Genomic DNA, 25,740 nt, shown 5'->3' on the forward strand with positions numbered 1-25,740 from the left:
TGCTTCCTTGCCTCCCCCTCTCTGGTCTTGCTGTTTCTCAATGACTTCTGAGTCTCCCTCACAGCTCCATGCATGTGTTCTTCCCTCTGCCTGGAATTCCCTTTCGCTTCCTGCCCTTTATGCATGTCTTCATGATCGCTTATCTGCTGCCTCACTTCCTGCAGGTCTTTCTTCAGATTTTCAGTGAGGACTTCCCTGGTCACCAATGTGAACTTTCCACACCCCTCCCGACACTTTCTCTCTCCCGTGCCTAATGTACTGCTCCTTAGTATTGAACGTAACCTAATCGAGTATATGTTTTATTTACCTTATTCCTTGCCTCTTTTCTCTCGTACTGGAGTGTTAGTTCCACGAGGCCAGGGACCTTTGTTTTGCCCATTGCTTATCCCCGGACTAGGACACAGTTTGTGTCGTGGTACGGTGTCACAAGTATTTGTTTAACAGAAAAATAACTGTTTCTTGCTCTAGGCACGTTTTGGCTTAAAGTCACTGTAAATCTGCTTGCCACAAAGCACTAATAAAGCTAATTATTTTACTTCATGTTCCCTCTTAAAGTATATTTATTTTACATGTCAAATTAATTTAAAAGCATAATATTAGGCATGACAGAATGCAAATAGAGAAGAGTTCCTACAGCTTTTCATGATGCTTTAAGTGATCCCCATTCATGGTAGAGTTCTCTCTGCATGCATTTCAAAATATGTCAACTCATTTATTTAAATATATCGTGCCTTATTAGAAAAACAAGATTTAAGGGGGCTGGTTGGAAATGTGATGATGTAAGGATGGTGTGACCTCACGTGCTGTGTCAAATGTGGGTGATTGGAGGAGACTGCACATTATCGATGTCAGTAATCTCCTCTCTAGGAGGCACAGAAATCTGTCTGCTGTGCCACAGCTTTTGTATTGATTACTTCAGCTCTGCCTCTCTTGTTTGGGAAATAATGTCTCCAGTCCTCTAAATGTAAGCTAATTTATATTACAAGGCAAAAAGCAATTGAGTGGCAATTTCTCAAAGTCAAGTTAATCACAACTACCTAAATGTAGCTGTGTGATATTTTACTAACAGCCCAGTGATCCCATCCCCACTGGCTATGCGTGTAACTGCAGAGGGAAGGACGGAACTCATGCTGGTGTACTCAGGGCTTTCTCTTAGTCTTTTCTGGGCTCCCTTAGTTTCATAGTTAACCAGAGTGAAAGAAGTTTCAGAGCAATTCATATTTCTATTTCCTAGGAAGTTTTCAAAAACATTTTATTTAAAAAAATTATACAATGAAATTAACATTTTTGAGTGGGGTATGGTTCTCTGAGCTTTTCAAAAGTCATTTTACGTAGAAATTCTTTCAGATCTATGAAAGCGGTAGTTTAGAAAGTTCCCATGTACCCTTTACCCAGCTTTCCCTAATGTTAACATCTTATTTAACTGTAGTTAATTGATTAAAACTGAGAAATCAACAGTGGTACAGTACTGTTAACTATACTACAGACTTTATGTGAATTTTTACCAGTTTTTCCACTAATGTCCTTTTTCCATTTCAGGTTCTTATCCAGGATATCATGTTTTAGTTATTAATTTGTCTTTTAGTCTTACAATTAGTAGCACCACTTTCAAACTTACGTGGATAGAGAAAGGGGGTTAAGTTAATGCTGTGGTGAAGTCATGAGAGTGTACAGTAAGTCCTCGCTAAACGTCATCAATGGGGTCTTGGAAACTGTGACTTTAAGCGAAACATCATGTAAGGAAACCAGTTTGACTACAGGCTCATTGATATAAACAACAGTTAAGTTTCTACTGCAGATTTCTTTTGTTTTTTTTTTTGAGATGGAGTCTTGCTTTGTCGCCCAGGCTGGAGTGCAGTGGCACAGTCTCAGCTTACTGCAACTTCTACCTCCCAGGTTCAAGCAGTTCTCCTGTCTCAGTCTCCCGAGTAGCTGGGACTAGAGGCGCGTGCCACCATGCCCAGCTAATTTTTGTATTTTTATTAGAGACTGGGTTTCACCATATTGGTCAGGCTGGTCTCGAACTCTTGACCTTGTGATCTGCCTGCCTTGGCCTCACAAAGTGCTGGGATTACAGGCGTGAGCCACCGTGTTCAGCCTCTACTGCAGATTCCTAGTTAAAAAAGATCACCAAACTTCTATATAAACATAGCACTTTTTTTTTTTTTTTTTGAGATGGAGTTTCGCTCTAGGCTGGTGCAATGGTGTGATCTTGGCCCACTCCAACCTCTGCTTCCCGAATTCAGTCAGTTCTCCTGCCTCAGTCTGCCGAGTAGCTGGGATTACAGGCATGCGCCACCACACCCGGCTAATTTTGTATTTTTGGTAGAGATGGGTTTTACCATGTTGGACAGGCTAGTTTCAAGCTCCTGGCCTCTTGTGATCTGCCCACCTTGGGCTCCCAAAGTGCTGGAATTACAGGCGTAAGTCACTGTGCCTGGCCATTAAAAGCACTTCTAATCTTAAACATAGAAATAAATGTGAATTTTACCTACACTTAAGAAAGAGCAATGAAAACAAGATAATTACTCAATTTTTGGTGAATTAGTGAGTGATAGCAGTTATCTTAGTGACGGGTTAAATTGAGTTAATGTTTGCAAAATTAAAATGGTAAACAGTCTCCCCTACCATCATGCGTTTTAAAAACAAGTATGTTGAGCTTGCTGTGTGGTTTTGCACCTCATCTTTATTGTTGTGTATTTGTGTGATTATTGTCTACTTGGTGAATCTCAATTTGACAATAATTTGTATTCCTTCCTTCCTTCCTTCAGTTTTCCACCTGCTTGTTTTAGTTCAGGGTTGAGAGTGGCTGGAGCCTCTCCTGGCAGGCAGGGTACAAGAAGGGAACCAACTCTGCACAGGAACCCACTGCAGGGTGTGCGCGCGCGCGCGCACGCGCGCGCACACACACACACACACACACACACACACACACACACACACGCATGCACATTCTGTCTCAGTCAGACTCGGGCAGTAAGGCATGCCAGTGAACTCTATGTGCATGGCTTTGCAATGTACAAGGAAACTAGAAACCTGGAAAACCTCACTCAAACGTGGGAAAAACATGCAAATTTCACACCAGAGAGTGGTCCCAGTCAGGAATTGATTTTTTTTCTCATCAGTGTCATTAACCAAATGAAATGATATTATTCAAGGACCTGCTGTACAGGTTTAAGGCAGGTAGACTGTTGGGGCTGGGAGGCATTCTGATCTAGGGGCTAGAGATGGGTGACCCTGTGGGGCTCATAGAGTGTTGGAAATATGATTTGAATTTGCCAAAATTTAGTGACTAAAAGGTTTTCTAGAAAAATTTGTGTTTTTGGTTTCTCTTTAAAAGATTGTTAGTTCCTGCAGCCTGAGGTCTGTGTTCACCAGCAGGGATGATCACGTGGCCGTGAGGGGGACCTTCACCATGGGCAAGGATCCCACCCTTCCGATACTGCCCTCATGGAAACCAGACTTCTCATTTCATAGATGAAAGTGCCTCAGGGGATCAGCACAGTGACAGACAGCCACCTCGCCTTGTCTGGGCTTTCCCTGTTCCTCTCAGTCTCAGAGAGAGCTGGGCGGGCATGGTTTTGTCGTCTTTGGGCAGCAAAGATGATAGCCGAAAGAGGATGCAGTTTTAACCCCCCTCCAGCCTCAGCCCACTCTTAGTGTTCTTGCTTGTGTCCCTGAAACACTAGAGTTTGCTGACTGGTGCGTAGGGCTGCATTTGCTTTGTAGTCGCTTCCTGTTTACCTGTATGTGGGTATCTAAAGTATTGGGAGTTACTAAGGTTAAAAATCAAGTGATAAGCTTGAGAATCCAGATTTGTGACTTGTTTTGGGAAATGAGATGACCTGCAGCACTAGGGCCACCATCTCACCAGGCATGGGCTCCTGGGCTAGGGTCAGGGCTGCCTCCTCAGATGGGCACAGCCTTATCTGGTCCTTTATTCTCACTTTTGGGACCCACCTGGGTTCCTGTGGGCATTTGAGTTAGCAGCGTTTGCCTCAAGTTATTCAGTTGAAAATCAGAAGAGCCCCAGGAGTTTCCTGTTTATGTTTCTTGATAACAGTTATTCTTATAGGAGTTATTGAAATAACTCCTTTAAAGTTCTTGAGGAGAGAAGAAATGTGGAACATGGACTTGTAATAGCCTGTGAGGTGAGGGTTGCCAAAGCTCAGCCATCTAATTTTTGTCATCTGTGCCCCTACTGGCTCCCGCTGGATGTGCTGTCAGTTCCCCTCATGTAAGCTAAGGTAATCTAATACCTGTGATAGGCAGGTATTAGATTAGCTTAGAGTATTCCCCCTTTTGGGGCATTTTTGTTTAAACACAACTCAAAGCACACTATATTTAAACAATTGAGTGGAAGCTACCATGGTGGAATTTCAGGCATTCGTTAGATGGTATTCCTGAAATTTCATCCCAGAAGTGTGTAAGCGTAGAAGTGAGAGTGGAGCGCTCCCTCTTTGGGTCATTATAGAAACATGGAACAGATTCCTAAGGGGGTGTTGTTTGTGTATGTAACTCTTAAGGGTCTAGATCTGTGCGGCCCTGGATGGTAGCTGCTCATCACAAATGGCCACCAAGCAACTGAAATATGCTAGTCTACATTGAGATGTGCTGTGAGTCTGGCCGGGCACAGTGGCTCGTGCCTGTAATTGCATCACTTTGGGAGGCCGAGGTATGTGGATCACCTGAGGTCAGGAGTTTGAGACCAGCCTGGCCAACATGGTGAAACTCTGTCTCTAGTAAAAATACAAAAATCAGCCAGGTGTGGTGGCACATGCCTGTAATCCCAGCAACTTGGGAGGCTGAGGCAGGAGAACTGGGTGAACCTGGGAGACGGAGGTTGCAGTGAGCTGAGATGTGCTGTGAGTCTAAAATACACACCAGATTTCAAAGACCTACTGTGAAAGGATGTAAAATGTCTCATTAATATTTTTTTATGTTGATTACATGCTTCAAGGGTAATGTTTTGGATATAAGAGGTTAAATATTAAATATTACTAAAGGCGCTTTCGTCTTTTTAAAAAATGTAGCTACAAGAAAATTTAAACATTTGTACACAGCACACATTCTGTTTCTATGGGACAGAGCTGCTCTAGATTCTGTGGTATTTGATGGTGAGAAAGGGTGAGCAGCCTGTTGTCTAGACCTTGGTAAAGCAAAGTACAAAGAACAAAAGTGGAGAGACTGCAAATGGCAAATTGTCTTGACACCTCTTGCCTTTAATAAAGTGTGTACTGAACTGCTCACCTCAGGGCTTTTGGTGCCTTTAAAGGGATGCGAGGTTGCCTTTCTACTTCTTTGTTGTATTCAGGGTGTGGCAGTGCTGCTCAGTGGTTCAGAGCACGAGAGCTGCTCCTTTGCATTCCAGCTCAGCCACTTGACCTTGGGTTGATTATTTTAACCGCTCTGAGCCTTGTTGTCCTCCTCTGTAAGTAATGGACAATGATGATCCACCCTATTGCGTGATGATTAAGGAAGATAAATGTAAAATGCCCAGTGTTATGATTATTATTCCTGATGCTATGAAAATAAAATAATCTTATTCAGCTCTTCTGTGTGCTAGGAGTAAGTCTGCCCCTGAAATCGGGAAATGGCTCCTTTTTGCTTCTGTGATGTGATCCTGGGTCTATCAGGAACCATTTATAATAAGTGGATTCTTTTTTTTTTATTCACTAGTTTCATGGCATAGGTTTTTATTATATCAGTCTCTTTTTGTTGACAATGTTCAATATTTATCAAAAGCCAGCAAGGACTAAATGTTTAAGAAAATAATTGGCACCTTGAATTTTCACAGAAGTTGAAAACGTATTGGATACAGTTAAAAAAAAAAAAGTATTCATCTATAGGTGACTACATAAATGACTCCAGATAACAGGAACTGGACAAATGAGGATGGGGGCAGTCACTGAAATCATGCCATGGGGACATCAGCCTGGTCATCTTGCTCTTTCTCTTTGTGGTTTCCAGCACTGTGGGGTACTTTTTTTTTTTTTTTTTTTTAGATAAACTTTTATTATGTGTCTTCAAGCTTTTATTATGTGCTTGTGGAACTTATTAAACTTAGTGTATGACTGATGTATATAACTCAGGGGAGCATCTGTGCAAATTAACTACTAGAGAAATCTTGACAGGAGAAATAGGATACCCGGAAGATAGTTTTGAATGGCCTTTATCTTCGTCTCTTGATCATAAAATAGTTGGCACCTGGAAGCTGGGAACTTGGGACTCAGAAGGCCCACTGGTGGCCTGCTCACATGTAAGAGTGCACAGATCGGTAAGTGTTTTTTGAAGCTTATTTATTTTCTCTGTGTCTGTGAAAGACACTACATGAATCATTCTCTGCTTCACCATGTCTCTTGTGCTAATAGAAGGCAAGTCTTGTATTTCCTACTTCTTGCCACTTTGCTTGGCAGTGACTTAGTAATTAAAAAGACTGTCTTGCTAGAGTAGCTCTCTCTTACCTATGGATAGTCTTGTTATATCCAAATCAATCTGTTAGTGTATGTAAGAATGCTTTGTGAGCTAAAATCACTTAATAACTATGGTCTTATTACTAACCTGGCCCTCGCTACTGGCCAGTAGCTCACTTGATTTCATGAAGCTCACTTGATTTCATCCACAAGTTCCAGTCCGTCCATCCGTCCTGCCACTACCTCTTGTAGGAATAGATGGTGCTTCTATGTGGCTTCTCCTGCCACCCTGCCTAGATCTCACCTGGTATCTTGTGGCCATCACAAGCCTGGCTTTACCCACCAGCTATAGGTTCTGGCTGCCACCAACTATAGGTTCTGGCTGTCCTGCTCAGGATACGACAGCTATTCCCTAGCAGGAATTCTCTGATTCCTGACAGATGACCCCTCTTCCTGAATTATGATTGTGTTAAATAATATATATAAGTGTAATAATAGAAGCTAACAACTGATTGCTTATTGTATGCCAGATGCTTTTATAATTGCTCTCTTTTGAGTCTCTCAACAATCCTAAGAGATAGATGTTATTATCTTTATTATTCAGATGATGAAACTGAAGTGCAGACAGGTTAAATGCTGTCCCAAAGTCTCAGATTAGAATCCAGGTCTATCAGAGAGTAGATCTTGAGGTTTTAAGTGTGCTTATTTTCTGATCTTTGTTTATATTGTTTTCCTGCTCTCTTGCCATGTGTCTAAATATTTCTAGTCTTCAAACACAAGTTCTATCTCTGAAGTGACATTTTCATTAAGTACTCTGAGCTACACCCATGTGCTCTTATTCCCATTGATCTGAGCCATCTGAAGGGTGTCTTGCTTGTCTCTATGGCTTAGCCAGTCTTTTATAGTGTCTTTTTTCTGATTGTTTCTTGTACATCATTCTTGATTTTCCAAATTTTATTGCTAGTATTTGTAAGATGAGAACACTTTGTACATTTCTCTTACATTCTTCAACATACTTAGCATGGTAGTGACTAAGCTCATTAATTAAGAAAAATTTAAGAAACCAGCATAGAGAATTTGCTACTGACACTGTTGATTGGCTGACCCTGCCCCATTCACTACTGTTTTCATTTTAGCTTCTGGAGTGACTAACCTAAGAGTGTTTCTTCATTAGAAGCAGTTTTGCACTGCAGGGGATATTTGGCAGTGTCTGGAGACAGACATTTTTTATTTTCACAACTACGAATGGGGTGCCACTGGCATCCAGGGGCTAGTGGCCAGGGATGCTGATAATGCACAGATAAAAATAGATAATCCACAGATAAAAATATTGTCTGGTTCCAAATGTCAGTAGCGCCCAGGCTGAGAAACTCTGGACTAGAAGTGGTAATATCACATGTTCTGGCCTATTAAATATAAGTGGAAGGGTCTGCTTTGGCATTCTTCTTTTTTATTTTTTTTCTTTTCTGGGATAATATTTTGCTCTGTCACTGAGGCTAGTTGCAGTGATACGATTATAGCTGACTGCAGCCTCCAGTTCCTGGACTCAAGTGATCCTCCTGCCTCAGCTTCTGAGTAGCTGGGACTACAGTTGTGTACACTTTACTCATTTAATTTTTTTATTTGTAGAGACAAGATCTTCCTATTGCCCAAGAAGGTCTTGAACTCCTGGCCTCAAGTGATTCTCCCTCCTTGGCCTCCCTAAGTGCTGGGATTACAGGAGTGAGCCACCATGCTTGGCCTGCTGTGGCTTTCTAGGAAAACTACGCTTTCAGGAGACAGGATTCCCTCTTGAGGTTTTCAAGCTTCTTCTGGTTTCAACATGAGCTTGAACTTGGAGGTAGAATATCCATGCATCTTGTGACCAAAAGGGAGCAAACAGGAAGATAAAAGTTAGCATGCTGAGGGTGGTGAAGTGAAAAGATAAAAGAAGCTTGAGCTTTCTTTTACTTGTAGCCAAACACATTCCTGAGCTAATAGACTGCAGAAACTTGAGTTGGGAATGAATGAAGCCCAGCCTGACCTCATGGAAGACTTCTCCAACCTTTTTGGTGACATAATCCTCTGCCTAGGGAGGGAGTCTAATTTTGCTGCAGATCTATCGCCGTTCAGCGGTTCTCCCTTACCATGAGTGAAATTTGACTCCCGAAGATTCTGCTCATGGACCCAGTCTGCTGGCCTTGGAGTCACCTGGATGGGCACTCCCTCAGTTTCATAGATGTCCTAATCAAGCTGATGAGTCTACAGACGGACAATCTTGTCCAAATATCTAGGCATGTACACCTAGAACCAAATATCGTCTTCCTGGGCAGCTCTTCAGTGCTACAGTCCCAAGGCAAGGCCATCAGTAAAATAAAAAGATGTAACCTCTGGGATCCCGAAGCTCTTTGGTTTCCTACATAGGACTTTAGAGTCAACATAAATATACTAGATGCTTCTGATAGTATAACCACATGAATGAGCCAAGAAGGAACTCTCAGTGGGTTGATAGCCCTTATTTTTTCCTGTGTGTCTTGAGCAAGACACCAGGAATACTGTTTTCCTCTTGATTACCTTTATTTTCAATCCAGTTTACAAATAACTAAGTGCCTCCAAACCTCTCAGAGTAAGGACTGGCAAGGTGGCTCATGTCTGTAATCCCAGCACTTTGCGAGGTTGAGGGAAACATAGGGAGAGTCTGTCTCTACAAAAGGAAAAAAAAAAAAAGTTAATTGTGTGTGGTGGCGCGCACCTGAGGTCCCAGCTGCTCTGGAGGCTGAGGTGGGAGGAGGATCACTTGAACCCAGCAGTTTAAGCCTATAGTGAGCTATGATCACAGCACTTTAAACTAGCCTGTGTGACAGCAAGACTCTGTCTATAAAACAAACCCCCAAACCTCTCAGAATAAATGTATGAGAGCTGTTTCTGCTAAATATCTTTAATTAAAAAAAAATTATTCTGGTAAAAAAAATCCAAAAAACCACATGAAATTTGTCACCTTCACCATTTTAAAGTGTGTAGTTCAGTAAAGTATATTCACATTGCTGTGCCATAGATCTCTAGAACCTTTCCTTCTTGTCTGCTGACTGTCTTTTATGGCAGTGTGGGGTAAGCCATGTCTTCATATACTTGTTCATTCACTGCTTGCCCTACTACTTAAAACTCCTCTCACAAATGCCCCAAGCTTATAGTAGGAGAAAGAGGTTCCTTTGGCCGGACTTTCCTCCTTCTGTGTCAGCCGTTCAATGAGTTTGCTCAAGTTCTTTTACAGTCCTCATTATTTCATTAGTTGAATGCTTAAATAGAGGTGGGTTTGAAAAACCAGAGAATTGGTTTAAAAGGGAGGGAATGTCAGGAAGCAGCAAGGATTCTAGGCGGTTAGGGTGTAAACCTCACCAAGTAACTCAGCTGAAAATATTTTCTCAATTCAGTACAGGGTCCCCCATGGAAAGATGTACACGGTTGTTTTTCCTGGCACTTCTCCCTTCCAAATGGCCCATATGTTAGTGCTCTTAGTTCTTCATGCCCTCAAGCAGCCAAGTTCTTATCATGGGGAGCTACACCGCAGGTGTTGGGTACTGTTTAATTTTGAGTTAATTGAGCTTTTCGCTGCTAGAGTCTTGTGTGGTATTTTCTTGAATTCATGAATTAGTCATTAATTTGTGTTTAGCAGGCAGGCACCCTGGCAGTCTGTGGTCTGTGCAGCAGACCTTTCAGATGAAGGCTCTTTGTGCAGTCTTTAATGAATGATGGTGGGAAAAACAGAATCCTCTTCAGGGTCCCCTAAACCGAAGCCTTTTCTTTACATCCAGCTCTTACCTTGCAGGTGGGTATGGGTCTTAACTTCAGAATGACTGCTTTTAGTGGGGTTGACTATTAGGGTGAGATGGAGACCGTTCTGAGGCTCCGGAGAAGTGATATTGTGTGTGTGTGTGTGTGTGTGTGTGTCACTCTATAAAGGTGAGGAAATTCCGTGATTTGAATGACTTTTTCTCAGAAGGGCTCACCTCTAAAATAAACTTAATTAGATAACTGGAATTTCCTACGTAGATGGTTATTGTCAGATTCTGTTTTCTTGCTACAATTTGGAAAGCCCTTGAAATTTCAGATTCATTAATTTATACCACAAAAATTCAAAACAGTCTAAAAGTACATAGGTGCTCATGCCTGTAATCCCAGCACTTTGGGAGGCTGAGGCAGGTGGATCACTTGAGACCAGGAGTTCGAGACCAGCCTGGCCAACATGGCGAAACCCCATCTCTACTAAAAATACAAAAAAATTAGCCGAGTGTGTTGGTGCGTGCTTATAATCTCAACTATTCAGAAGGCTGAGGCATGAGAATCGTTTGAACCTGGGATGCAGAGGTTGCAGTGAGCCAAGATGGTACCACTGCACTCCAGCCTAGGGGACAGAGTGCGATTCTGTCTCGAAAAGAAAAGAAACAAAAAAAATAGATATTTATGGAGTCATGATTCAAATTCTTTAATTTTAATAAGCCTTGAGAAGCTGCAGTTTCCTCCATCATGAATAGGGATAAGCTGCTCAGTGTAAGCAACCTACAGTTCTGAGGCTAATGAAAGAAGAAGCTTGAACTACTTTCTTAAGTTAAAAGTGCCTTTCCACAAGTAGATGGTCAATGAAGTCGGCATAACTACTTCAACTTTAATCAGTAACAATGCATTATGGCAGGTACCTTACTTTTGATTTCATATTTATGATTGTTTCAGTTTTCTAGGTGTGATTGTCTAAGAGTTTGAAGTCATACATTTTAAGATTTTGTGTCAGTGAAGGGTGAACCTTTTCAGTTACAACTGAGCTGGTTGTAAGCATTTAGCCTGACAGCTTGGGCTGACTTATCTTTCTTGCTAGTTTTGTCCATGTAAGGAGTACCACAGAAGTGCCTCACACGCATTTTGAAATAACTTTTTTTGGGTAAGAAAAATTAATACTGATTAAGAAAAAACTTATCTAATGCATGGGCCAACCATTTCTGAGCAAAATTGTGAGCACAGTTTGTCTTGTGTCTTGGTTGTGGTCTTAAAAGCACTAGCAGACAGTGTTTTGTTGACTGTAATATTTTTTTCACAGAGTAACAGCTAGATTTCATTTCTGGGTGAAGCATTGTAATGGTCTTAAACATTTGTTTCTGGCCATGTTAGACAGTAGAAAAGAAGTGGGAATATACAGGAAGGAGAAGTGTTACTTTAATGTGATGCATATATAGAGTTTTCTATTGTTTTGGGGGATGGGGTTAGAGAACATGCTATAGATAAAGAAGAGTCAAAATTAGAAAATTAAGATGTTTCCTATTAAACACTGCAGTACTTATAAAGCATAAGGTATATATACAGTGGTCATTATGATCTTCCTTCACCCAGGTCGAGCAATGCTTCTAAGGGTGGAAAATAATTTGGTGAATTCCCATACTCCATGAAAGAAGTTAGGGGACATAGAGCCATTTTATTATAAAGAAGTGATGTATTGCTGAAGTGGGTACTAAGTAGCAAACAGTGGAAATGTGTACCATGCATTTCTGAGAAATAATGCCTGGAAATGCACTGCAAAACAGGTGGACTTGGTGTTTATGCGTTTACGTAATACGACTCAAGGAGGATTCAAAGATGAGAACAGCTATCGTCTGAACAAAGGCATTGCACTGTAGAAATATCTTGCTATAACAATTTTATTATATGGTCATTGTGGCCAAGAATACCTATTATTTAGCTCAGTGTTGGAAGCTAAATATGAAGTATCATCATTCTGTGTACAGTGTATTCTGTGGTGGTTGTGTATTTATTATTGGGATCACAGCTTGTCCTTTTTCTGCCAAGATGGACACTGGGTACCATGGTCACAGGCTTCTTGAGTGCTGTTACTGGAAGGCTCTCTCTTGGCTTGCTCTGCTGGGCAGAGGTCTGTGAATGCCATTATAGCTAAGACTCTCCCATTCTGGCCAGGAAAGGAAGCCGGAAGGACTTGGACTCTCTTATTTGTGCTGACACCCATTCAGCCCTGCTGTTGGAAACCTTTAATGTTCTCTTCAGTGAGCTGGTGTTTCAGAACCTCATGACAGGGCAGGCTGATTTCTCAGATGCACACTTCTCTGATGTCTGGCTTCCCCTGGCTCACTGAGGCTCGCTCTGCCTGTTGATGAGGCTCTCCTGGCAGATTTGACATTGGACCCAAGAGGGCAGAAGCATCAGCCGTTAAGCTGGTCCAGGACTCAAAGATATAAATAAGAAGACACCCAGCAGAGCAAAACTTCGAGGCAGGCACAGAACCACTTGGCTCAGTGTAGCATTTCGGGCATGTGGGTTTGTGTTTGGAATTTGAGAGGAGGCACTCTGATGATCCAGCAGCCTTTGCGCTCCACTGGCATGCTAATTTTTTTCCCTGATATTGGGATTGCATTCCCTTGACTATTACAACAGAGAAACTGAAAGGGGAATCATTTCCTGTGGGTTCCCTGATGTGCACAGTGGGTGGAACTGGGAAGGCAAGCCGGAGGCATTTTTCTCATTTCTGAATCCGTGAGTCTGGCTTTTCCCTTAGGGGTATTTGGGCCAATTGTTACAGTGTGTCCCACTGTGTAAATTGCAGATTTGGCCAAGTCTGGCTGAATGATTTAGTCTTTTGCAAAAACTAAAACACTTTATGTAAAAAAAAAAAAAAGAGTTTCACTTTTTTTTTTTTTTTTTTGGACATGGCATTATTGGCCTAAATGATGTTGGGCATGTTAACAGACTAAAATGGCAAACTTTTTTCTGCAGTTTGGCAGGGCCTGTCACTTCACAGGTGTATCAATGTCCAAATGGGGGCTGCCAGATAAGACATCATTCAGGCTCCCTGAGGGGTGGGGGAGTAGGTGTGGCACAATGCAGTCATTGTTCATTGTCTTCCCACTTATAGTATTGTAAAACCTGCACTGCATTAACAGTCCTATTAATAGAACATTGGATTAGGAAGAACACTTAGGCTTTTCCCTCCTTCCATCAGTTTTAAAAGGAATTTAGAAAAATCACCATTTCTTGTATGTAGGAGTGGGGGAGGGAAAGAAGGAAGCAAAGAGAGACTGACTTTGTCTTTGAAATAGAGAAGAGAGCACCTTGCAGCGAGGAGTGGGAGTTTAAAAAGATAGCCGGGCTCCTTCTAAGAAAACTTTCCTAGACAGTTACTCAGCAGGCAGATTTTTAATTTTCTTATCTCCAGCTTGTTTAGTCTGTGGGGACTTTGATTTCTGAAAGCCCATTGGGATCGCTGCTAAACCTTACATACTTTTTTTGTCGTGTTAAACTCAGTTCAACTACCAGAGACTTTTTTTGCCAAAATATTTTTTTCTCTGCCATGTTTTTTGGCCAATGAGAGGAGAAGGCTGGGGTAGCCAAGGCAAATGCTGCTCAAATTATTGTGCCCAAGAGGAGAGATTTGGCCCTGTGATACTGCAGGGGGACTGTTGAGAAAGAGTAGCAGGGACATTGGGAAGTGGGCAGCCTGGCCTTCCCAACTCATGTCTTAGCTAATTTGAAATGTTGTGATTAGTCCTGCCCTTAAATTCATGCTGAGGAATGGATATGCTGACAGCCATATGCATGTGATTCTAGGATCACTCAGTTTTCCCTAGCATGCTAGGGAAGCATGGTTCTCCCAGTTAAGTTGAGGTTTTATCTGAAACCCATTTTTGTTTTCAAACGTGTTGGAAATGTTCCTAAAGATGTCTGAGTATGCTTTGTGGGACGTGCTTGGTGAGTATGCTTTCTTACCTTTGAGTGTTTGAGAATTTTTTTTCATTATGTTGGGGCTTATGATAAAGTCTTCCTTTCTGGAGCTTTACGTAGAAGATATATATAATTGAGAAGATTTTAAAGTTTTCCTCAAATCTTGTTTGTGTTTAAGAAAATTTTATCTTATTCATTATTCTGATTAATTTTTCTTTTAAAAGTGGCAACATTTTGCAGTCAGTTTATGGTTTTACAAGATAGAATATGGGCCATTCATCTAAATAGTAACAGTATCTTTGGTCCTGATGGACCTGTGAATTACATGAAACTAGTTTTCCTTTCTTCTTCTATTTCTAGGGGAAAGTCTTTACCTTTCTCCCTCTGCACACTCCTCCCGCCCCACCTTTCCAAGCGTGATCTTTGACTTCCAAAATTCATTTATATGACTTTAGTCTTAAGTCATCTTTATGAAAATGACTTATCTTTAACTTACTGTTTTAGGAATACTTGCAGGCAGAGGTGGTTTTTTTTTTTTTTTTTTTTTTTTTCTAAAGTATGAAAGCCTTTGCATCCTGCTAAGGAATTTCAAGATTTATAGTTATAAGTAGGGATATTTTTAGTCATGAGCTTTGCTATGTTTTGAATGTGTCTGCTAAATTTCATGTGTTGGAAACTTAATCTCCAAATACATATGTTGGTTGCATTTGGAGATGGGGCTTATGGGACATAATAAGGGTTAATTAAGAGGTCATGGGGGGTTCCCATTGATAGGACAGGTAGCTTTATGAGAAGAGAGACCTGAGCTGGCATGCTCTTGCTCTCTTACCATATGATGCTCTCTGCTGTGTAATAGGAAGGCCCTCACCAGATGTGGCCCCTTGAGTTTGGACTTTTCAGCCTCCAGAACTCATTTCTTTTTCACGATGCATAAGACAGAGCAAAAAATAAAAATTAAAAAAAAAAAAAATTTAAAAAAGAGAGGTAAAACATTTTTAAAAATTCTTTAAAAAAAAATAAATTACACAGTCTGTGATACTGTGTTATAACAACAGAAAATGAACTCAGGCCTGTTCCCAGAACCCTTATAACCACATTAGCTTGTGAACTGCAGTTCCACTATGAGCAGCTCCCCCTCAGGCCAGATACTGTGGGCATAAGTAGAAAACCTTGGCACCTGAAAGTTTCTGACAGTCTTTCAGAAAGTTCCAGAAAGGAGTGCCTTTGTTTTCCTCACTAAGTGAGAGGCTAAAAAAATTAGCGAAGGTCACTTTCCCTAATACCTACGGTTGTCATCCTGGAATCATACTTTTATTTACTCCAACTCAGCAAACATTTATTGAAGACCAGCTGTGTGTAGTTAAAACCACTACATGAGCTGTGGAAAAGTCCATTTGTTTCTCTTCTAAAGTACATTATGGGGCTGGGTGCGGTGGCTCACACCCATAATCCTAGCACTTTGGAAGACCAAGGCAGGCACATCACCTGAGGTCAGGAGTTTGAGACCAGCCTGGCCAACATGGTAAAACACCGTCTCTACTAAAAATACAAAAATTAGCTGGGCATGATGGTGCATGCCTGTAGTCCCAGCTACTTGGCAGGCTGAGGCAGGAGAATTGCTTGAACCTGGGAAGCGGAGGTTACAGTGAGCCAAGATCAGGCCACTGTACTCCAGCCTGGGTGACAGAGTAAGACTGTCAACAATAAATAGTAATAAGTAACAACAATAAATAATAAAGAAAAGAAACCAAGTATATAATGGGTGAAGAAATAAGGTTGTGAGTACCTGACCAATGTAGAACAACTTTTAAAATTCCATACCTCGGAGCATTTCTCAGGATGCCAGTAGGCATTAAAAATTATTTTTGACCAAGTAAATTTGGAGAAAGATGGGGTAGGTGAATTTGGATAGGGATTTTCTTTTTTATTGGTGGGTCCAAAGAGGGATGGTATATGCAGCATTTCCCACATTTATTTGACCAGGGACCATTTATTGATTTATTTGGGAGCATCTCAGGGGATTCGTGTTCCATGGAGAACACTGACAGAGGCTGCTCTAGACCACGGAAGATATTCTTTCTTCTCTTTTAGAGGGCTCTTTTATTTTGGTGCATACTTACAGAGACTGCAAACTCTGTAAGTTTCTCTATTGGCTATATAAAAAGTGTTTGCATTTTCCTTGGATATTAGTGAGGTTTTGAAGGGTCAGGATAGGGAGCATTGAGTGAGCTTTTACTTGGTGCCAGTACATTGCTGAGCATTTCCTCTAGAATCTCATTAGTGGGAAGTAGGAATTAGCACTTCTGATTTTTAGGTGACATGATAACTTGGCCAACATGCCATTTACGGATCATTTCTAACATGCCAAACATTTTAAGGTGAAGACATTTTAAAAATCACATCTAGTTTTATACATAGATTCATACATAGTTGTAAGAAGTTATACGGAATGATTTTGTGTCCCTTTCACCCAGTTTCTCCCAGTGGTAACATGTTGCAAAACAGTATTACAATATCACAGTCAGGCGATTAACACTGATACAATCACGAACACTTGAACACTTTTTAGATTTCTGTCTTTCTCTTTTTTTTTTGCGGGGGGTGGGGATGGGGGAGACAGGATCTCACTCTGTTGCCCAGGCTGGTGTGCAGTGCAGTGGTAATAATCATGGTTTACTGCAGCCTTGACCTCCTGGGCTCAAGTGATCCTCCCTCCTCAGCCTCCCATGTAGGTAGCTGTGACTGCAGGCATGCCCTACCATGCCTATAATTGAAAAAAATTTTTGTAGAGATGGGATCTCACTGTGTTGCCTAGGCTGGTCTTGAACTCTTGAGCTCAAGTGACCCTCCTGCCTGGTCTCCCAAAGTGTCGGGATTACAGGCATGAGCTACCATGCCCTGCCACTTTTTAGATTTCATGGGTTTTACACATTTTCTTCCTGTTTGTGTATATATACATTTAATTCTGTGCAATTTCTCACGTGAAAATTTGTGTGACCACCGTGGCAGTCAAGATATAGAACAGTTCCATCACAAGGGTCCCAAATGGTATGCCTTTATGGCTGTCTCCTTCCCCTTACATCCCTAACCCCTGACAGCCACTAATTCTTCATCTCTGTAATGTTGCCATGTTAAGTAGTCTCTGTAAACACAACTATACAACATGTAACCTTTTGAGATTGGCTTTTTAACATCCTAGTTACTCTTAATCCGCTGTTTCCAATTTTTACAGCAATCCTACAAGGTAGGGATTATGAATTCTTTCTAGTAGATGAGGAAGTGAAACCCCAGAAGAGTACAGTGTAATGCCCAAGGCTATACCACTAGTGGACCAGGAGGCAAGGAGAGGGCCCGAGCACCCCTGATTCTCAGCCTTGACTTCTTTCACTCACCCTTGGCCTTTCCCCATCTGGATTCCCAGTGTTCACATTCTGTTTTTACCAAGACAGTTCTCCTTTTCTCTTCCTCTGTACTCAGAATAAAGTCTCTTTTGTTTTTTATGAGTCTTAAATTTTAAGAAAGAAGCTTGGATCACATTATCATTTTGGAAGTGCAGAGATTGGGTATTTTTTCTCTCCAGCTCTGTTTTGGTCTTGTTGCCATTTTCAGTGTTTTCTGTGGTGAGTTCCTTCACCACCTTGATGCTGCCACAAATGTTGAGGATGGTTGTAGTGTAGAGAATAAAGGCAGAGATTCTTGCACATCATTTCTTGAATCCATGTATAGGCATCTTGGGCTTGCAGCCTGCCTGAGCGCTGTATTCAACCTACTAGCTTTGGTTGCTGTGGTGCTAAACATACTCCCAGTGCCTTTGGGATTTAACTCACTACAGACAAGAAGCTGTCGGTGCACTGAGGGATGGTGGGAAAGCAAAATGCATACATTTCTATTTATCACAGTAAATAAATGTGATAAATTTATTTTACTGTGCCAGATGCTGTATATTTAAGAAAAAACTTTCAGTATTCCAATACTGGAGAAGAATTACTGCCCCCCCTCCCCCCCGCAACTATTTTTTAAGACAGGGTTTGGCTCTGTCACCCAGACAGGAGTATTGTGATGCAATCTCAGCTCACTGCAACCTTCACTTCCTGGGCTCAAGTGATTCTCCTGCCTCAACCTCCTGAGGAGCTGGGACTGCAGGCATGAGCCGCTGCACCTGGCTCCTTTGTCTGTTTTTAGTAGAAATGGGGTTTCGCCATGCTGCCCAGGCTGGCCTTGAGCTCCTGAGTGCAAGCAAGCCATCTGACTTGGCCTCCCAAAATGCTAGGATTACAGGTGTGAGCTACCATGCCTGGCCATAAACCTTTTGAAATCTCTATGTGGGATGTAGTTTTTAAGAAGATCAGGAAACAGCAAAATGTGTAGATATTTGTTGATCATTGAACCTTCTATACATTCTCTTCTTTCAGCGTCCATTTACGAATGTATACATGTATTACGTATTTAGAGACGGTGTCTTGTTCTTTTGCTCAGGCTGGAATACAGTGGCACTGTCACAGCTCACTGAAACCTCGAACTGTTGGGTTCAAGCAGTCCTCCCATTTCAGCCTCCCAAATAGCTAGGATTACAAGTGTGTACTACCATGCCTGGCTAATTAAAAAAATATATATATATATATTGTAGAGATGTGGTCTCACTGTGTTGCCCAGGCTGATCTTACACTCCTAGCCTCAAGCCATCCTTTTATCTTGGCCTCTCAAAGCGCTGGGGTTACAGACATGGGCCACCACGCCTGGCCTTTTAGTGTCTTTGAACTAGCTATTCCCTCTGTCTGGAAAAACTTTCCTGAGATTTCCATGCAGTTTGGGGCACTTCCTCACCTCGCCTTCTTCAGATCTCTGTACAGTGTTGCCTTTTTTCTCTGTTTGTCCCTGACATTTAAGATTTAACAGTTCACCCCCACCCCATCCTTCTTAATTTTTCTCCATCACACTTTGATCAGCTTTGAACAAGCCCCTGTGTCCCTTTGTGTGTCTGTGCGTTGTTTTCCCTTTCCGAGAATGTGAACCTCCTGAAGGCAGGGATTTTTGCCTGTTTTGCTCACTGCCGTATATCCAGTCCTTTAGAGTAGTGCCTGGCACATACTAGATCTCATCATACATAAATAAATGAAAGTTTTCAAGGATAAAGATTTGTTTGAATTAAGTTAACCAACAGCACCCACTTACAGGACACAACAGAATAATCATGTCTGTACAGGTCAGCCCCTGGTAAGATGCTCATTTAAAAATGGTTACATCAGTTTAATACAAGTGTGCTCTTTTCTTGCCTACTTAAAACGTATTTCTAACTATGACTTTTCCTTTGGAAAATGATTGACTTTGGGGGAGCCCTTTTAGAGGTAAAAGAAGTTAACTTGCAGATCTTCTAGAAATGTTTATACTTCTGCACAACTGAAGCATGAGTCCAGTGTTTGCATAACCACCTGTGTAATTAATCTTATTAACATTCCAGTATGTATTTGCTGAGCTAGAGTCTTCCATTTTGCAATAAAAGTATTTTCACATGTTGGCTGCTACTGTGAAAATTGGTTTCTCTCCTATGTTTGGAAAGCTTGTGCTGCAGTTTTGATGTGGGGGGTGTGGTCTAGTGCTGCATAACGTTTGCTTTTTTGGTGGAAGGGGGATCCATGATATAAACTCTTGGTTTCAGTTTCTCTCTTTGGAGCTGTTTTTGTTAGTGCTAAGAATACTAAGGGTATCCCTATATATGATGGTTAAAAAATAAACATAGCAGGCTGGGCATTGTGGCTCATGCCTGTAATCTCAGCACTTTGGGAAACCGAGGCGAGCAGATCACGAGGTCAGGAGTTTGAGACCAGCCTGGCCAACATAGTGAAACCCTGTCTCTAGTAAAAATCCAAAAAATTAGTTGGGCATGGTGTTGGGCGCCTGTAATCCCAGCTACTCAGAAGGCTGAGACAGGAGAATCACTTGAACCTGGGAGGTGGAGGTTGCAGTGAGTTGAGATCTTGCCATTGCACTCCAGCCTGGGCAACACAGTAAGACCCCATATCAGAGTGTGACTCCATCTCAACAAACAAAGCGAGGTTATCATTGACAAAGTTGGGTTGAGTGGGATGGAAGCTGCTGAGAGGGGTGAAGACCTGGCCTTCTTGGGGCTGATTTGTGGTTGGAGAGTGGTTTGGAGGGTGGCTGCCACTGAGGAGCAGGAAGTGGGGGCTGCTGCTGTGTCTCGAAGGACCTCCTAGGGAAGAGCTAGCAAACCAGCACCATCAGTGCCCTCAGAACACACAGCTGTTTGTGGTGTGGCTGTGTGTGCGCTTGCTGGTGCATAGTCCTGTTAAGGCTTGAAGAGGAAGGTAAGGAGGGTAAGACTAAGAGAGGGAAGAGTTAAAGAGACAGAATGTTAATGCAGTAAGGAAGTAATTCATATTTTGGGATAGGCTTCCATGTGTGAGAACACTTGACTTCCAAACAACCCACGCTTTCCTTCATTATCCACAGACCACCTCTCCTATGCTACATTCAGACTCCACACCACCCACCCCAGGCAGATTCTCGTTCTGTCGCCCAGGCTGGAGTGCAGTGTTGCAATCTTGGCTCACTGCAACTTCTCTCTCCCAGGTTCAAGTGATTGTCCTGCTAGAGCCTCCCGAGTACCTGGGATTACAGCACGTGGCACCACGCCAAGCTAATTTTTGTATTTTTAGTAGAGACGGGGTTTCACCATGTTGGCCAGGCTGGTCACAAACTTCTGACCTCAAGTGATCTGCCCGCCTTGACCTCCCAAAGTGCTGGGATTACAGGCATGAGCCACTTTGCCCAGCTGCATTCAGACTTTTCCATGTTAGCTGAACTATCAGGAAAATTCTGAGCACAGCTCTGAGAGAAATTCACATTTCAAGTCAGTTGGTTGCCAAAAGCAGAGAACCCTGATCCTCACTGGAGCTGACTAGAACACCTTCTCTTTGTTAGTTAAAGGTATGGCTGCATTTAAATAACTAATAGAGGTCAGACAGGACTTACTTAGTTTCTGAGACTAGTTGTTAGCTCTCCTTTTCCCGAGGGAAATAAGCTCAGCTGAATTACTTAAATCACACTTTTTCCATTTCTTGAAATGATTTCCGTTTCCCTGCCCTAGAAAAAGTAGGTGGCTGCAGAGAGGTTGTGACAGAGTTATAAAGCTATGTGGGTTAAATTAGCCCAGTACCTCACTCTTAGAGCACATTGAACAGACAGCTAACACCTCCTAATGATCACCAGCTACATATAGATCAATGTTTTCAAATGAAACCAAAGGTGTGTATTCAATTCAGGGAGACAAAACGGACACGACTCAGGAATCTCATAGAACCCCAGATGAGTAGATAGAAGCAGCAACAGAAGAGTCACCTGATTGGTAGTTCTGTGAATCTCCCTAAAAATCTCTACTGAAATGTTTAAGTCCTGTGCTCTTTTCTGTGGACTCTATCCTTCAGAAATGGTTAAAATATCTAGATGTGGAATTAATGAGATTTTACATGTCTGCACTCTGTGCATTTTAATGTGATAAATGGCTTCATGCATATATATTGCTCTGTGTCCCAGACTCATGTTTTTTGACTAAAATGTTCAGTTGGTTAAAATATGTTGTATTGATCAATATGTTATATAGAATGATGTACTTTATTGATTTACTGTAAAGAATTACAATGGAGCAACTCTGTTTAGGAAGGTTTGTTTTTGCCATTTTAGCAAGGAAAATTTGCCAGTTATTTTGGCTGAATTTAAAACCTCTTACATGATTACATCACATGTCTTTCTAATTCTGCTATAATAGAGGAGTGTAAGTAACTAAGTTTATCTGAACTTTTAGGAGTCTCCCTTTAGGCTCAAATTAGTCTGGTGTCTCCACAGGGCCTTTGTTAAAGGCTGGATTTAAATATTGGGTGGATCTGTCTTGGATCCCGTTCTAGGCCATGCTTCTTGGAAGTCCCAGACAGGGAACTCATCATGACCTGGTTTTACCCGTAGCACGGCCCTGTGCCATCTCACCATTAGAGCTCAGTGTCTCGGGCTTTAGTTCTGTTTTCAATCCATCGATCACTCTTGCAGTCAGTTTAACAGTTGAATGCAAGGGTGTATTTTCTTTTTTTTGTTTGTTTTCTTTTGAAGCTAGTTTAGAAATTACCACAGCTGCTTCTCAGTTAATCAGATGCTTAAGACTCACTCTTGTTTCCACATTGCTTGGCTGCTACCTTTTTACGACACCACAGCTGTCTGGGTCTCGCCTGTGCCCCCCACCCCCCTTACTCCTTTCCATCTGCCACCTCTCACCACTTCCTCACTTACTATGTATCCAGGTGGCAGACTCCCAAGTAAACTGCCGACTTTCCTCCCCTGCAGAAAGGCTGGGCCTTGAGTTCACAGTAGCCCCTTTCACCAGGAGAACCGTCTTAGGCTAGGAACCAACCTTGGAGTACTGCTGCTCTCAGAAGTGCCGACGTTTGCCTCTGGACTGGCTTTGTACCTTTGGGTGTTGAATTTTCCCCTTGACTTGGAAACTTTTGCAAAGGACCTGAAAGGTGCTTTCAGATTAAGCAGCCATGGCTCCCTATCCCAGCCACCCACCTTGTTTTTAAAGCTGGAAGTCTTATTTGAAGTGAGGAGAGGAGGTAGGTAGGTTGCAGTCCAGGTTTTCCTGTTTGTGAATGGTGTTACTTACCTTGGCCAATTCCTCTTCCTCATAATGATACTTCTAGTCTCAGCCTTTTGCCATGTGTGTACCATCCACTGGGAGCTGTTTTCCCTTGTCCTTTAAAGCTTATCCAACTGTATCTCCAGTGCTCTTCTAGCAAGCTGTCACAGTAAGCATAAAAACAAGCGCATTAAACAAAGAATAAAATGCCAAGTTTCTATCTCCTTGCCAACCTCATTAGAAAACAGTGATAAAGTTTGTATGTGTATAATTACAGTAATTAAACATTTGAAACCAGCTCAATAGGGGACATCTTAATGCTTTTATGTGTGTGATATTTTCATTTCAGAATTGGACTCTGGGTGGCTTCTGTTTTATTCAGGACCTTCATCTTTATGGGGGTGGGAGGAGGAAGGTGGCTTTTGACCACAGCGCCACGCTTCTGCAAAAGTAGCTTTATTACAAGTGTATTAGCAGGAAACAGAACAACCTTTCCATCACTGTGTTTATTTTTGAGGGTGTGTAGCCAGTTGTCAAATATAAAAGACATGAATGGCCTGGCTAGTGAAGAAGACATGTGGAAAATAATCGTAAACTGCCTGCATGATGTGCTTGCTCTCAGTAGTAAAGGACAGGAATAGTTCGTCTTTGGTACTGCCCCGATGGAGTCATACAGTCCCCGCATTTGTGTGGGATGACAGAATATCACTATGGGGTTGGTCTGCCTCATAGCTCTTCCACCCTGAGAGCTGTTCTCACTTAGGAAGTGGAAAGACTAAAGGGCCAACTATAGGTTGAACCAGGAGTTTTATTCACTAAGTAGATTTTATTAGTTGAAATGTGTATATATATGTATATGTAAAATTTCAATAGCTTTTGAGGTACAAATGGTTTTTGGTTACATGGACAAGTTGTATGGTGGTAAAGTCTGAGATTTTAGTGCACCCATCATCTGTGTGGTATGGATTACATCCAGTATGTAGTTTTTCATCCCTCATCTCTCTCCTCCCCTCCCTCTTCTGCGTCACCAGAGTTCGTTAAATGACTCTGCATGCTTTTGTGTACTGATAGTTTAGCTCCCATTTGTAACTGAGAACATATGGTATTTGGTTTTCTATTCCTGAGTTACTTCATGTAGAATAATGGCCTCCAGCTCCATCCAAATGGCTGTGAAAGATACTTCATTCTGCTTTATGTCTGAGTAGTACTCCATAGTGCACAGACTACATTTTCTTTATCTACTCATCAATTGATGAGCACTTAGGTTGGTTCTGTATCTTTGCGATTGTGAATGGTGCTGTGATAAACCTATGTGTGCACATGTCTTTTTGATAGAATGACCTCTTTTCCTTTGAGTAGATGCCCAGTAGCGGGATTGCTGGATGGAATGGTAGATTTACTTTGAGTTCTTTAAGGAATCTTCATACTGTTTTCCATAGAGCTTGTCTTATTTACATTCCCACCAGCAGTACATAAGTAAATGTTCCCTTTTTACCACATCCATGCCAACATCTATTGTATTTTAACTTTTTAGTAATGGTCATTCTGACTGACGGTAAGGTGGTGTCTTGTTTTAATTTGCACTTCCTTTACGATCAGTGATGTTGAACATTGTTTCGTATATTTGTTGACCATTTGTATGTCTTCTCGAGAAATGTCTGTTCATGTCATTTGCCCACTTTTTGATGGGATTTTTTTTTTCTTGCTAATTTATTTGAGTTACTGTAGATTGAGGATATTAGTTCTTTGTTGGATATAGCTTGCACATATTTTCTCCCAGTCTGTGGATTGTCTCTTTACTGTGATGATGATTTGATGTGCAGAAGTTTTTTTTTTTTTTTTTTGACGGAGTTTCGCTCTTGGTGCCCAGGCTGGAGTGCAATGGCTCATTCTCGGCTTACCACAACCTCCGCCTCCTGGGTTCAAGTGATTCTCCTGTTTCAGCTTCCCAAGTAGCTGGGATTACAGGCATGTGCCACCACGTCTGGCTAATTTTTTGTATTTTTAGTAGAGACGGGTTTCACCATGTTGGCCAGGATGGTCTTTATCTCTTCGCCTCGTGATCCACCCCCCTCGGCCTCCCAAAGTGCTGGGATTATAGGCGTGAGCCACTGCGCCCGGCCGATGTGCAGAAGCTTTTTTGTTTAATTACGTCCCTTTTGTTTATTTTTGTCTTTGTTGCATTTGCTTTTGGAGTCTTAGTCATAAATTCTCTACCGAGACCAACATTCAGAAGTTTTTCCTAGGTTGTCTACTTAAATTATTATGGTTTCAGCTCTTAGATGTTAAGTCTTTGATCCATTTTGAGTTGATTTTTGTATATGATGAGAGATAGGGATCCAGTTTCTTTCTTATACATGTGGCTATCCAGTTTTTTCAGCACCATTTATTGAACAGGGAGTCCTTTCTTCAATCTTTGTTTTTGTATACTTTGTCGAAGGTCCGTTGTGTTTGTGAGTATTCGGTTTTATTACCGTGTGCTCTGTTCTGTTACATTGGTCTCTGTATCTACTTTTATACTAATACCATGCTGTTTGGGCAACTATAACCTTGTAATATAATTTGAAGTTAGGTAATGTGATGCCTTCAGGTTTGCTATTTTTGCTTAGGATTGCTTTGGCTATTTGGGTTCTTTTTGGTTCTGTATGAATTTTTTTTTCTAATTCTGTAAAAAAGATGTAGGTATTTTGGTAGGAATTGCATTGACTCTCTAGATTGCTTTGGGTAGTGGGGTCACTTTATGATATTGATTCTTCCAATTCATCAGTGTGGGATATTTTTTCCATTTGTGTCATCTGTGATTTCCTTCAGCAGTGTTTTGTCATTCTCTTTGAAGAGATTTTTCACCTTCTTGGTTAAGTATATTCCTAGGTAATTTATTTTATTTTATTTTTGTGACTGATTTGTGTACATTGATTTTGTAACCTGAAACTTCACTGAGTTCATTTATCAAATCTAGGAGTCTTTTTTTTTTTTTTTTTTTTTTTT

General features: G+C 41.5%; 1 protein-coding gene across 13 annotated transcripts in view; it reads left to right on the top strand.

Moving 5' to 3' along the window:
- Positions 1-25,740, top strand: part of CARMIL1 (capping protein regulator and myosin 1 linker 1) — a 346,698-nt gene that overhangs the window by 76,975 nt on the left and 243,983 nt on the right. The window contains exon 1 of one of the 13 annotated variants that reach the window (XM_032268653.1): positions 9,241-10,218. The exons of 11 other annotated variants lie outside the window; for them this stretch is intronic. The gene's annotated coding sequence lies outside the window, so the exon portion shown is untranslated. Of the gene's footprint in view, positions 1-9,240; positions 10,219-20,834; positions 22,730-25,740 lie in introns of those variants that run through there. One more of the 13 variants, XM_032268654.1, reaches the window with a different exon arrangement.

Source organism: Sapajus apella, unplaced genomic scaffold, assembly GCF_009761245.1.
Source record: "Sapajus apella isolate SASKATOON/1434 unplaced genomic scaffold, GSC_monkey_1.0 scaffold184, whole genome shotgun sequence".
In the NCBI taxonomy this organism is placed as follows: domain Eukaryota; kingdom Metazoa; phylum Chordata; class Mammalia; order Primates; family Cebidae; genus Sapajus; species Sapajus apella.